Below are 13615 nucleotides of genomic sequence, written 5' to 3'. Positions count from 1 at the left end.
CACAAAACTAAGAAATAAAAGCATAAAATATTTTCTTACCTAACGAGTTCATTTCAGATCTTTTTTAGCAGAGTTCTAATAACCCAAGTGAACTACTTTTTGTCATGTCAGAAATGAGGAAGTATAAAGATACTCACTGACAACAAGTGTGAAACATTCAGTGTTATGCTTCCTGCTTAACATGCAAAAAAGGAAGTTGGAGTCTAAAATGACTTGTCCACCCTGCAAGACATTTTAGACTCCTTAAATGCCCTTAAGTTAAACCTGGTGCAGCGGGAATTATAATTATAGCAGACCTGCTGGAGCGGCATTTGAAGATGCTGCAGCATAAACCAAGGTGCAGAGCGCCCTGTTACAGGTTGTGACTGAATTAAAATGTATGTTGCTATCCTCTTTTAGGGCTGCCAGCAACACGCCTCCCAGCTGCTGCCTGCCCTCCTCCCTCCTCTTCTGCCTCACGAGCACCCTGTACCTGCTCCAGACAAGTTTTCTGAAGAGCTGGACAAGAGCGGAGGATTTCTGACACAATGTGCTCTAATTTTCAGGCAGAGGCTCCTCGGAGCCTTTTTGAACAGCCTGAAATGTGAGTTGGCAATAAAGGACTTACCAAAATAATTAGATGAATGAATTAATATGTGTATTAGGTTAGATGACCACATGCAAAAGTATGGAGGAATGGAAGAAAGTCTGGGGGTTTTCGGGCGAAGTCTCCTCCCTGGAAGTGGAGACGGATGGAGAGCACGCAGGCAGACGAGGAGGAACCCATGCAGCTGGAACAGGCCCATCTCAGCCCATCAGGTCAGAGAAGAAGACGTCAGGCGGGTGAGTATTCAGTCTGTGGCCAAAAAAGGTCATTTTGTTGAAACGTGCTCCTCGCGGGTATAAAGGTGTAGCCCATGAATAGCGGTAGGGATCCTGACAAGTGGGACTCAAAATGCTTCTCCCCACCTAGCCTGCTCAGCTAAATTGTCCCACCAATTAATCACATTTACCTGCCAAGCTCTCATTGACTCCAGGGCTGACTCCAGAGTTTTTTGGAAGAGAACCTAGCTCAAAGGTTGGGTGTGCTGTTAGTTTCATGTGGCTGCTTTAAATGGCACCCGTCTAGCTGACATTACCCATCGAACCCAAGAGGTCCAATTGACATTGTGACGGAACTACACTGTCCCGGACCGCAGACAGCCGACCTGGGCTCATGCACGCACAGCCGCAGTTAGATTCCACCCTCTTCCCTCTGTGTTATTGTGGCACCGCGTCGTTAAGCCATCCGGTCACATAAACGGGGAGGGGTGACAGCCAATATTTTGAGCGGTACAGGGGGCAGCCAGCATAGTTTGTCACTTGACTAGAAGGAAAAATCTAACCACTTTGAAAGCATGTCAACCATCATCAATCAACATTTTACTTTCTGTTCCGTGAACTTTAGTTCTGGGTCATCAAAAGCTTCTGTGTACCACCTGTAGGGCTTTTAGTCACACAAATCATTGAAAATCATAGAGAAATAGCTAAATAGTTTTAGACTATACCTGGAATCCCTCCTTTTGACACATGGTCCTTCCCATGTGTCACTTCACCATAACTAGGAGAATAACAAAAGAAAAGTTATTCCGTTCCATTATTATTCCATTATTTGTCAGGCAATATCAGAGCTTATCCTCTGGAGTAGCTTCGCTCCTGGCCTGTAAACCTGTGTTAGGAAATGAAATCAGTGTGGTTTTCATGTCAAGTCTGTTTAACTCCTGGCTCCGCCTGGAGCCTGCATTCACACCACAATGGGCTGGAAACAAAATCTTTGAGTTAAAATGAACTTCACATTTGAAAACAACTGTAGGTCATAAGAGTAATAAGGCATCAGGCACTACAGCCACAAGTTTGTCATGTGCAATGTATTTCGCCAAATCATTAAAACACTGTTACTTCCATAATATGCCCAAATCATGCATCATTCCATGTGTTTATTCAAAACTACTGTAACCAGTGACTGATCTTAAGTAATGTCACTTAACACCATGAGCTCAGCAACTTGAAATGACTAGTGAAATGATGATGAGCCCAACACTAAGATTTTCTGTAATCACAGCACATCCTGCTTTATTTTCTCTCTGTCTGTCTGTGTGATGTCAAATCCTCCACAAAGACCCTTAGAGAAAAAAAAACATTAGCCAGTAAAAGCACAGTTTCCTTCGCATAAAAATCGGTAACACAGAAAGTGGCAGCTAAAGGTTGAGATGAAGCTTAAATCTGCAGGCCCACAACCATGTGAACCTACAGCCTCCCCCTCTGGTTTCTGTCATCCTTCTGTTCCTACAAAAAACAAAAAACACATACATCCACCCTTTTTTACCGCTAGGGTTGGGGTGATTGTGGCTCAAGAGTTGGCAGTTCGTCTTGTAATCGGAAGGTTGCCGGTTCGAGCTCCGGCTCGGACAGTCTTGGCGTCGTTGTGTCCTTGAGCAAGACACTTCACCTACTGGTATTGGCCAGAGGGGCTGATGGTGCGATATGGCACCCTTGCTTCTGTCAATCTGCCCCAGGGCAGCTGTGGCTACAACTGTAGCTTGCGTCCACCAGTGTGTGAATGTGAGAGTGAATGAATAGTGGAATTGTAAAGTGCTTTGAGGGTCTCGAAAAGCGCTATATAAATGTAATCCATTATTATTATTATTAGGCATTAGAAGTGGCTGATCCTAAAATAGGTGAAGTCATTAGTATTACTTTCAAGTCATTCAAAATTGCAGTCCACATCATCAGTCTGTCACAGTTCAGTCACATTCAAGCGTCTTTATTTGTCACATGCATAGTTATACGAGTACAACACACAGTGAAATGTGTCCTTAAATGCTCCTCGACTGTGCAAAAAGAGGACAATATATACAGTAAGTGAATTATATACAAAAGAGGACATTATGTGCAGTAATTTAGTGAATTACATACATTAAGAAAATAAAATAAAACAATATGGAAATTTTAAATTGAGAACCTGAAAATGTACATTGTGCTACGGGGATGTTAAAGTGTCTTGTGCCGTAGTGAAGGCAAAAAGAATCCGGCCAAAGAATCAGGCATGATACGAGATGACTGTGAAAATTCTGGAATGTGGTAAGAATAGGTCCTGTCTCAGTCACTTATGGATGCTGTGAGGGTGGGGTTGAGGTGAGGGGCATGTTCTGGTTTAGGACTCAGATGGAGGATAGAAGCTACTCTTGAGCCTCTCTCTTTTTGCCCGGATGGTGTGGAACCTTCTGCCTTATTGCAGAAGTTGGAATAGTTTGTAGCTGGGATGGGAGGAGTCCTTCAATATCTGAGCTGCTCTGGACCAATATCTCCCAGTGTAAATGTCCTGTAGGCCATGTAGGCCACCTCATCATTGTTGGAGATGGCAACCAACACCACTGTGTCGTCAGCAAACTTCACATTGGTATTGGAACCATGGGTGGCCACACAGTCTGAGGTATAGAGGGAGTAGAGCAGTGGCGAGAGTACATAACCATGTGGCGCTCACATGCACCCGTGCAACATATTTGAGTATCCACAAACAGCAATATGATGTCATATCAAAAAAAGAAAACAATTCTTCATGATTTTGGAATGAATTGAATCGCTGCAATCCTTTTAGACAGGGACTTACCATCTGACCGTGTCCCACATAGGTGAATTTCTCCAAAGCCTATTGTAATCCAGAGAAGCTCACCTTGCATTTGCTCTCGATAATATATCTTATAACGCTTTAAATTTCAATCTTGCAGGCCTGCTTAAAAGAGAGGTGATTATTAAATCATCAACACACAAAATATCACTCCCGGAGGGATGACACCTGGCAGGTTTTCTTTAAGTGCATGCAGTGCTGCATCCACTGCCCCTGGCTTTAATTAATAATTGATGCTCACTTGGTCTCAACTCAGACTTAGGACTCACTACCCCTGTTCACTTTCCCCGCATCATTTTTAGTGGTTGCCCACAAGTGCTTCAGAATATCACACACTTCTGGAGAGTCTGGGGTCAACTTACCTTGTTCCACCTACTGAATACACAAAGAAACCTGGGGCTCGCTCAGACCCCTTCGGGGGTGGGGTGCCCTCAGCCTCTTTGCCTTGGGCTCGGTCACTCTGGCACAGCTGGATGCCAGCGGAGCTCACGGGCACGTCACTGCAACCCCCCCTGCTGCTGAGTGACCCCTCATCTGGGGCTCTCCTCAGCTCTTCTGGGATAGTGGCGCGGTTGCCCCTCCCTTGGTCTTCCTTGGTCTCTTGTGTTCTGAGGGCCTCTGGATGTCTGGAGTTTTGATCTCCTCCATACCTGCTTCATGCCCTGGAGGACGGGGCTATGGCTCCCCACACCCTCTAGCAGACCATTACATGAAGGAACCTTTTAAATACAAGCGCGCTCATGCTCACAGGTGTACACACGGGTGCTCACACACACAAACTACACCCTTTTTGGCTGCTACCTCAAAGCACACTGTGCGCTGTCGATTTTACGTGCTGTACAATAATATTAAATATTTAGTATTTACTGTTATATTCACATAGATCATTGCGATGATGTTGTTTATTATATTGTTCTTTTATTTGCTTGTTTTCTCTTTTTTCTTTCTCAGCAGGTAATCCAGGTGATTGATATATGTATTTTTTGTCTGTTTGTTTTGTTGGTTTTTGTTTTTTGCCCTGTATCACCGTTCCTCTTCCCCTCTGTTTTTCTTTCCCTCTTTCTTTCTCCTTTTTCTTTTCCCCAGTGAAGTCTGTCCTGTATTTAGCAAACGAAAATAAAATAAACAATAAAAGCAAAGGTGAATCAAATAGACCATTACGGCAAGGCTGGGATGGTCCATTTGGTAAAGTAAATCCGTTGGGCATCTTTCTTTGCCTTTAGACAGTAATTCTGATGGCAAAAGAAACAACGGGACAGGCAGGAAGAAAAAAAAAAAAGAATACACAAAGAAACCTTTGTTACTATTGTAATATTTGTAGTATTACACTGCATTTTAATCACACCCCCAATCATTTTATTTAACTTTTTTTTTTCCCCTATTTCTTTTTCCCCCCAAAATAAAAACATGTGAAATGCTGTCATGTATTTTACAAAGCAAGTTTGTTTTCTTTTTTCCTTTTTTATTTTCTCAACTTTATTTTTTATTAGTTTTAGTTAACATTGAAAACAATACAGTAAAGAATATTACAAACAAACAAACATACTGTAACGACCGCGGGTTAGTAGAGCTGAACTGGCTAAACTGCTCACCAGCTAAAACGGCTAGCGGGGCGCTAGCAGCTATCGCCGAACTTCACAACGAATGGAGAGCGCTCGTGTCCCATACACCGCACGACCCCGAGCGTCTCAGCAGCAGGCTTATAATCCCCAAATGATCCAGCAGGAGGCAGTAGTGGTTCACACCAGTCATTTATTTACCATTTGTTTTTACAACAACTGTAACGCTGCTGACACCGAACCCCTATCACGCTCCCACCACATAGAGTCGCGGTGTCAGCCAACCATGCCAATTCAACCCGCTCCACAGAACACACATCAACTCCACTGTGGCTTACATTAACACAACATGCGAATCAAACACATAGGAACTAGCAGAACGATAGAAAACACAGACAACACAATACCCAGAATGCACCTGGCTAACAACCCCAGCCAGGTCATTACACAGCCCCCCCCCCCCAAGAGGTTTAGTGTCCCCACAACATTAACTGTCCACTCTGTAGTCCAGCAAATGTCCGGGCCGGCGTCGAGTACGCTTCGGCCTTGACTGGGAATCCATGGCGCCCCCATTTGGGCCGGCCGTAGGGGGCAAGGAGTCCCCAGGCTGCACACCAGTCTGTGGGTTGGGGGCAAGCGGATGGTATGGCGCCAGCCGGTCCTTGTGTAGCACCACCCGCCTTCCCCGCCCCGGCATCCGGACTCGGAAGACCACTTCCGATAGCTGTTCCAGGATCTCGCCCGGGCCTTGCCAGTGGCTCATGAGCTTGGGGGTCAGCCCCCGCTTCCTCTGGGGGCAGAACACCCAGACCCGATCTCCGGCCCCCAGCATAGGACCGTGCGCACGGGTATCGTACGCCCGTTTCTGGCGGGCCCCGGCTCCCTCCAATGTCCGTCTTGCCAGCTGATGCACCGTGTGCAACCGCTCCCTGAGCCGCCGGAAGTAGTCCATCTCTGGTCCACCAGCAATCTCCGGCTCAGGGGGCGCCCCGAACACCAAGTCCACCGGGGTTCGGAGCTCCCTTCCGAACATTAACGCTGCAGGAGTACACTGACTTGACTCCTGCACTGCTGTTCGATACGCCCACAAAACAAGGGGCAGGTGTTGGTCCCAGTCCCTCTGATGTTGGCTGGTCAGGATGGCCAGCTGGGTGGCCAGCGTGCGGTTGAACCTCTCAACCAGACCATCGCTCTGAGGATGGAGGGGGGTGGTCCTCGTTTTTCTCACCCCCAGCCTCCGACACACTTCTCCCAGCACCTGGCTCTCAAAATTCCTCCCTTGGTCGCTATGGAGCTCCTCCGGTACACCAAACCGCGTGAACATCTCATCCACCAGGGTCCGCGCCGTCGTCACCGCACTCTGATCCGGCACCGCGTACGCCTCTGGCCACTTTGAGAAATAATCCATCGCGACCAGGACATACCGGTTGCCGGCATCAGTAACAGGGAATGGACCCAGGATGTCCACTCCGATCCGCTCCATTGGCGCCCCAACTAGGTATTGCTGCAATGGGGCATGGGAGCGCTGGCTGGGACCTTTCTGCGCCGTGCAGTCGTCACAGCAGTGGACATGGATCTCCACGTCCTGACGACACCCGGCGTAGAACCGCCGTCTCAGCCGCCGCACCGTCTTGCCATTCCCAAAATGGCCAGTACCTGCAGCCCCATGAACCCAGCGGAGGACCTCAGGCCGCAAGGCCCGGGGAACCAGGAGCTGGAGTATGTCGCCTCCCCCGTCTGGCGCTCGCCACCGCCGGTAGATTACACCGCCATGGAGCTCCAGGTTGTTCCACTGGGAGTACAGCGACTTCGTCTCGGGCCCCTGGGAAGATACGGTGGACCAGTCTGGCCGTGTCCCTGCCTCCATCCAGTCCCTCACCATCCCCAGCGCTGGATCGCTCACCTGGTGCTGCTGCAGCTCCGCCGCGGTGAAAGGTTCCTGCCCTTCATCCTCACCCTCGGGTTCTGCTGCTGCCGATGTCGGACCCCGGTCCAGCTCCTCCAGGCGCCTGCAGTACCGGCACTCCTCCGCAGAACAGGGGCGCCTGGACAGGGCGTCAGCGTTGGCGTGCTGCCGCCCTGGTCGGTGCTGGGCCTCAAAGTCGTACTCTTGTAGTATTTCCAGCCACCGGGCCACCTGACCCTCCGGCTGGCGAAAGTTCAGCATCCAGGTTAGGCTGGAGTGGTCGGTCCTGAGCAGGAACTTAGTACCCAGGAGGTAAGGTCGGAAATGACGAACCGCCAGGACCACAGCCAACAGCTCACGCCGGGTAACACAGTAATTCCTCTCGGCCCGGCTGAGGCTGCAGCTGTAGTATGCCACCACTCGCTCCTCAGCCTCTCCCCTCTGGGAGAGCACAGCTCCGACCCCCACGTTGCTGGCGTCAGTGTCCAAAAGGAAAGGCTGGCTGGGGTCAGGATACGCCAAGACCGGGGCACTCACAAGGGCAGTTTTCAGCTGTTCGAAAGCCGCTGCACAGTCCTCAGTCCAACCAAACCGCTGACCCTTGTTTGTCAACTGATGCAAGGGGCTAGCGACGGTGGCAAAGTCTTTTACAAACCTCCTATAATAGGAGGCCAGCCCCAGGAAGCTTCGTAGCTCGGCGACGTTCGATGGGGGAGGCCAGTCCCCCACAGCAACCACCTTCTCGGGGTCAGCAGCCACCCCCTTTTCGCTCACCACATGTCCCAGGAACTTCACCTGGCGAGCAAGAAGGTTGCACTTGGCCGGGTTCAGCTTTAGTCCGGCCCCGCGGATGGCAGTCAGGACCTCTCGCAGGTTAGCAACAGCCTGTTCAAAGTCCTTGGCATGAGTCAGCAAGTCATCCAAATAGACCACGCAGCGGGCACGGGGAATGTCTTTGAGGACCCTTTCCATTAACCTTTCAAACGTGGCTGGTGCATTGCATAGTCCAAAAGGCATCACCCTAAACTGCCACAGTCCTTGCCCTATGGTGAATGCAGTCTTGGGCCGTGCCTCAGCAGCAAGCTCCACCTGCCAGTACCCACTGCGGAGGTCTAGCGAGCTGAACCAACTGGACCCAGCGATGTAATCCAGTGCGTCATCGATGCGAGGTAGCGGGTAAGAGTCCTTGCGGGTGACCGCGTTCAGACGCCTGTAGTCCACACAAGGGCGCCAACCCCCTGTTTTCTTCCGCACCATAACCCCAGGTGCGGCCCATGGACTATCCGAGGGTTCAATGACACCATTAGCTGCCATCTCTTTTATCAGTTCCTCGGCAGCTTGGCGTTTGGCGAGGGGCAGGCGGTGGGGCCGCAGCCGGATTGGAGCAGCTGCTCCAGTGTCGATAGTGTGCTGCACCAGGCCCGTCCTTGTGCAGTCCTCTTCCCTGGCGGCAAAAATATCCATAAACTCTGCCAAGAGGCTCTGCAGCTGCCGCTGCTGTGTCGCACTGAGGTGCACCCCACTCCGCCGCCCAAGCTCCTCTACTGCCGCGACAGTCTCAGGTGACGGGGAGACTGCCAAGCTAGGCGGCGACTCTGGCTGCGGGATGTTGGCCCTGCTTACATTCACCCCCTGGGTCCTCTTCCGCACCCTTGCCGCCCTCGACCCCTGGCTGTGGCTTGGAGCTGTGGGGCGCGAGGGCATTGGGGGTGCTGGTGGGGTGGGGGTCTGTCCCTGGCTACCGCGGCCCACTTGGAGCTGCACGGTCTCAGCACCAAGGTGGATGGCAACTCCCGGCACATCGACCCGTGCCCCCCAGTGGGCCAACAAGTCCAGTCCAACAATGCACTCGTCTGTTATGTCGGCAAGCCAGAACTCATGGTTCACACTGTTCGTTCCCACCACCACCTGCAGAGTCTTTTTCCCCGGCATCACAGTCTTTTCTCCTGTGACAGTGTACAACGCTGTGTGAGTAGGGGTCCAATCTTTCGGCAATGAACCGCCCGTCTCCGGAAGCACCCCTCTCCGCAGCAAGCAGATGGTGGACCCCGTGTCTACCAGAGCCCGGCAAGACTGTCCATCAATTATACAGTCCAGGTATAGTCCACGGGTGGACCCACAGCGGCCCACCACAGGATGAGTGTCACGGAGAGGGTTTAATGATTGGGGTGGGGGTTCCCTCACTGCCCCGCCCCGTGGCCGTTTCCCGTCGGTGATGTCACTCGGGCCCGAGGACTAGGTGCAGGACAGTTCCGGGCGAGGTGACCGGGCTCCCCGCACCGATAACAGCAGTCCGTCCGGCGCCTCCGACGGGGGACTGCCTCTGGTTGGGCTCGTCAGGCCTCCTCCTCCTCATCCGACTGGGTCGCGCTCATCTCTCGCTCGACCCCCCCTGGCCGATCGTCGGGCCACTGGCTCGCCCCGCAGCACCTCCTCAGCCCGCTCAGCCTCCCTCAATGCCTCCTCCAGGTCTCGGGGGGATGACAGCCGGACATGCTGTCGCAGCCTCTCCGGTGTGAGGCCCCTCAGGAAGGCGTGGAGACCCAGCTCCTCTCGTGCCGCTCCTGGGAATGTTGGATAGCCCCGTCGAGCATAGAGGCGGACGTCCGCAGCAAAGGACCCCAGGCTCTCTCCCTCGCGTCGGCGTCAGCGAGCCAGCTCCTCCCTGCTCTGTTCGGCTGGTGGTCTCTGTCCAAACCGTCTGCCGAGCGCTGTGGTCAGAGCCCGGAGGTCGCGCTGCTCCTCTAGGGGCAGGTCCAGCAGAACCTGGAGCGCTGGGCCCTCCAGTGCGAGCGCCAGGTGGGTGGCAGTCTCTTCTTGACCCCACCCGTTGTGAGCGGCAGCCAGCGTGACTTGGGCCAGGTACGGCTCCAGCTGCGTCGCCCCAGTGTAGTGCTGTAGCTTAGCAGCCGTCCTGCCAGGAAGCTGTGGTGCGGCCCCAGGAATCCCCTCCAGCTGCGGGGAGAGCAGGGGGTGGCTGTTCCGGGGCGCGCTGTGGCCCTCTGGCCGCCCCAGCTCGGGTCTTCTCCGCTGGGTCTCGGCAGCCATGTTTTCCAGAATCGAGCAGTTGTCTCGGATTAGACGCTCTAATTCGCCTATGGTCGGCTCCATAGTGTCTGCTAGACACTCATGAATCCCACTTCTGACACCAATTGTAACGACCGCGGGTTAGTAGAGCTGAACTGGCTAAACTGCTCACTAGCTAAAACGGCTAGCGGGGCGCTAGCAACTATCGCCGAACTTCACAACGAATGGAGAGCGCTCGTGTCCCATACACCGCACGACCCCGAGCGTCTCAGCAGCAGGCTTATAATCCCCAAATGATCCAGCAGGAGGCAGTAGTGGTTCACACCAGTCATTTATTTACCATTTGTTTTTACAACAACTGTAACGCTGCTGACACCGAACCCCTATCACGCTCCCACCACATAGAGTCGCGGTGTCAGCCAACCATGCCAATTCAACCCGCTCCACAGAACACACATCAACTCCACTGTGGCTTACATTAACAAAACATGCGAATCAAACACATAGGAACTAGCAGAACGATAGAAAACACAGACAACACAATACCCAGAATGCACCTGGCTAACAACCCCAGCCAGGTCATTACAATACAAACAGTCTGGAGTTTACATTTTGTTTTCCACCTATCACATGCAAATTTCTTTTTATGTTGTGTTTTTGGTGCCACTTCGGAATGCTTTCCACTTCCTCCATTGTCTATCGTATTTACATCCCATCGGTCTAATATTGAATGTTATTTTTTCCATCTCTGAGATACCCTCTACAATCCTAATCCAATCTTGTTGAGTGGGAGGGTCTGGGTGTAACCACTTCTTTGTGATTGCTTTTTTTAGTTGCGGCTAGAATTATTTTTACTAGATATAAGTCCTCCTTTTGTATCTGTTCCTTTATGTTTCCAGGGTACATCACTTGACAGGTGTTTGGGAGTGCATAACCCAGAATATTATCCATGGTCATTTTAAGGTCTTCCCAATACTTTTTAATTTTTGTGCAGTTCCAGAATACATGTGAATGATCTGCTTCTGTTTCTCCACACAGTCTCCAACATTTCTGTGGACTTGAGATCTGTTTACTTTTAATTTTGGGTGTAATGAAAAAACATGTCAAATTTTTCCAGCAAAATTCCCTCCACAACGGCGATTTTGTTGTGCTGTGCTGTATTTCACACATACTGACCCATTCCTTCTCTGTTATAGTTATGGCCAGTTCAGCTTCCCATTTCTTTTTAAGGTAAAAGGTTGTGTCCTGTCTATCTTCTTCTAATGATCTATAGCAGGGGTCGGCAACCCTAGGCACGCGTGCCACAGCTGGCACGCGAAGGGTTAACTGATGGCACGACCATAGCTGGACTGGCCATCGGGCATACTGGGTATTTGCTCGGTGGGCCGATGGTGATTTTTCATTTTCATGGGCCGATGATTTTTTTTTTTTTTTGTAATGGTATAAACAATGGAAGATGGTGGATTGGCCAGATGCTGGCTGGTGTGTAAAAATAACTCAGTTGTTTGGTGGTGGCTATGGCGGAGCTTCCACAGATTCAGTAACATTAGCAAGTGGTGGAGGCCAGCAGGTGGATGAGGGAAAGGGGAGGCAGGAGGAGGAGAGACCCGAGGCGGATGCCGGTCCGAGTGTCAGGTGAACTGAACTTCAGGTAAGAAGTTATGACCTGCAGTCTATCTGGGTCAGATATAAACCAAGTTTAGGTGTAGTTTATTTTCGTTGTGCTGAGTTTTTACAATCAGTTACAATAACTCGTACTGCGTACTAGCTAGCATGACGGAGTTTCTATACAGCTGGGTGGGTGCTATGATGTTACTGATAGTGAACTTTATTTATTCATAAGGTTAATTAGTAGAGTTGTCAACCGTCCCGTACAAACGGAATCGTCCCGCATTCAGAGAAAATATTACGCGTTTCGTATTGAGCTGAAAAGTAACGCGATTTGTCCCGTACTTAAGCTAGAATGGAAAAAGATACAAAGCTGGAGTTATTCTGTCGTTACGCTGCACAGCTGCCTCTTCTGCTCTCATTCTCTCCCCCTCTCTCTCTTGTTGCTACTTCAATCATGAAACTGATCAATGATCAGCTGATCAGCTTTTCTCTCTTGTTTGTTTATCGCCCACTTTGCACCAGAAAGCGGAAACCAGCGGATGTCGCGCTAAACAACAGCAGCACGTTTAAGCTTGGTCAGCTGTTGTTAGAATTTATTTGATATTACTTTCTAGTATCAGCTGATGTTTGCTGGAGCTACAGCTGTAAAAGCTGCTGGTCATGATATCGGTTTGGTTATCTGGTGAGAGGGAAACATGAAGATGAGACCAGGAGATGTCCTTACTGAATCATCAGAGCTGAACAGGTGATGGAGAAACAGGTTTACCTTTTAGGTGACATTAATGAGTTGAAGGGAAGTTATGAACTGTTTCTGAGAGACAAATAACACCAGGATCCTTTTTTTATGTAGCTGACAGCTGGTAACTGTGCAGGGGCGGGTCTAGCAATGTTTTGCCAGGGGGCCAGGTAGGGCATTAACAGGGAAAGGGGGGGACAAGGAAATACTTTCTTATTCTCATTTAAATTGTCTGGCTTTTATTAAATAATTATGTGAATCTTACAACCAAAGTTTTTATCTGACGTAAAATGTATAGAAATCATAGATATACCAACAAGACAGCGTACATCACTGTCACAACAGTGTTTGTTTTCATTCAAAGGCTTTATGGCTTTAATACTTGGTGGGCCGGGCTCTAGTCGAGAATTCACAATGCGTTTTTGGGACTTTCAGGTGTATGGACCAACGTTTTATTTTCTGATCAAACCAGAAAGCTTTAATGAGCAGCTGGATTTGTCTCACATTAACTGGCTGAGTTAATGCCAGTTAATGCAACATCGAAGCAGCTGGAATCCATAGCTGTGCGTGTTCATGGAGCTTGGCTCTACATATCTGTGTGAGCAGATTTTTTCTCACATGAAGAGTGTCCTCAGGTAGCTGTCTGAATGCTGGACACTCGGAGACCTGTGTCTCTGAGTGGGAGACCAGAGATCACATTAACATGTGTATTAACAAACATGCCATATTGGCTCAGTTTATTTTTCTTATTATTGTTGTGAGGAGACCATAAATAGCATTTGCATTTTTGGTTGTACAGTCCATTTGCTGTTATGGAGTTCTTGTTATGGATAAAAAGTCTTTTTTGTGTTTCAAAATAGCTGATAACTATTCGCTGATAGCTGCCAACATCTGCAAACAAATATAATTCTATAAAGTGGTTTTATATAGTGTGCAACTGTTAATATAGAGCGTTATTAAATTTATTGCTAATGCAATCATATGGCACACTGGCTTCTGAGGAAATTTTAGATGGCACTCGTCATCAGAAAGGTTGCCTACCCCTGGTTTATACCGTTACATCATCGGCCCATAAAAACGAAAAATCACCATCGGCCCACCGAGCAAATGCCCGGTATGCCCGATGGCCA

The 13615-nt window shown here is 49.8% G+C and overlaps 1 protein-coding gene across 1 annotated transcript in view; it reads left to right on the top strand.

Moving 5' to 3' along the window:
* LOC134634170 (vascular cell adhesion protein 1-like) overlaps positions 1-13615 on the top strand; it is a 383264-nt gene that overhangs the window by 361057 nt on the left and 8592 nt on the right. The window lies entirely within an intron of this gene.

This window comes from Pelmatolapia mariae, linkage group LG9 (genome assembly GCF_036321145.2).
Source record: "Pelmatolapia mariae isolate MD_Pm_ZW linkage group LG9, Pm_UMD_F_2, whole genome shotgun sequence".
NCBI classification, from domain to species: Eukaryota; Metazoa; Chordata; class Actinopteri; order Cichliformes; family Cichlidae; genus Pelmatolapia; species Pelmatolapia mariae.
The sequence above is the reverse complement of the archived record's forward strand: the minus strand, read 5'-3'. Positions and strand labels throughout refer to the sequence as shown.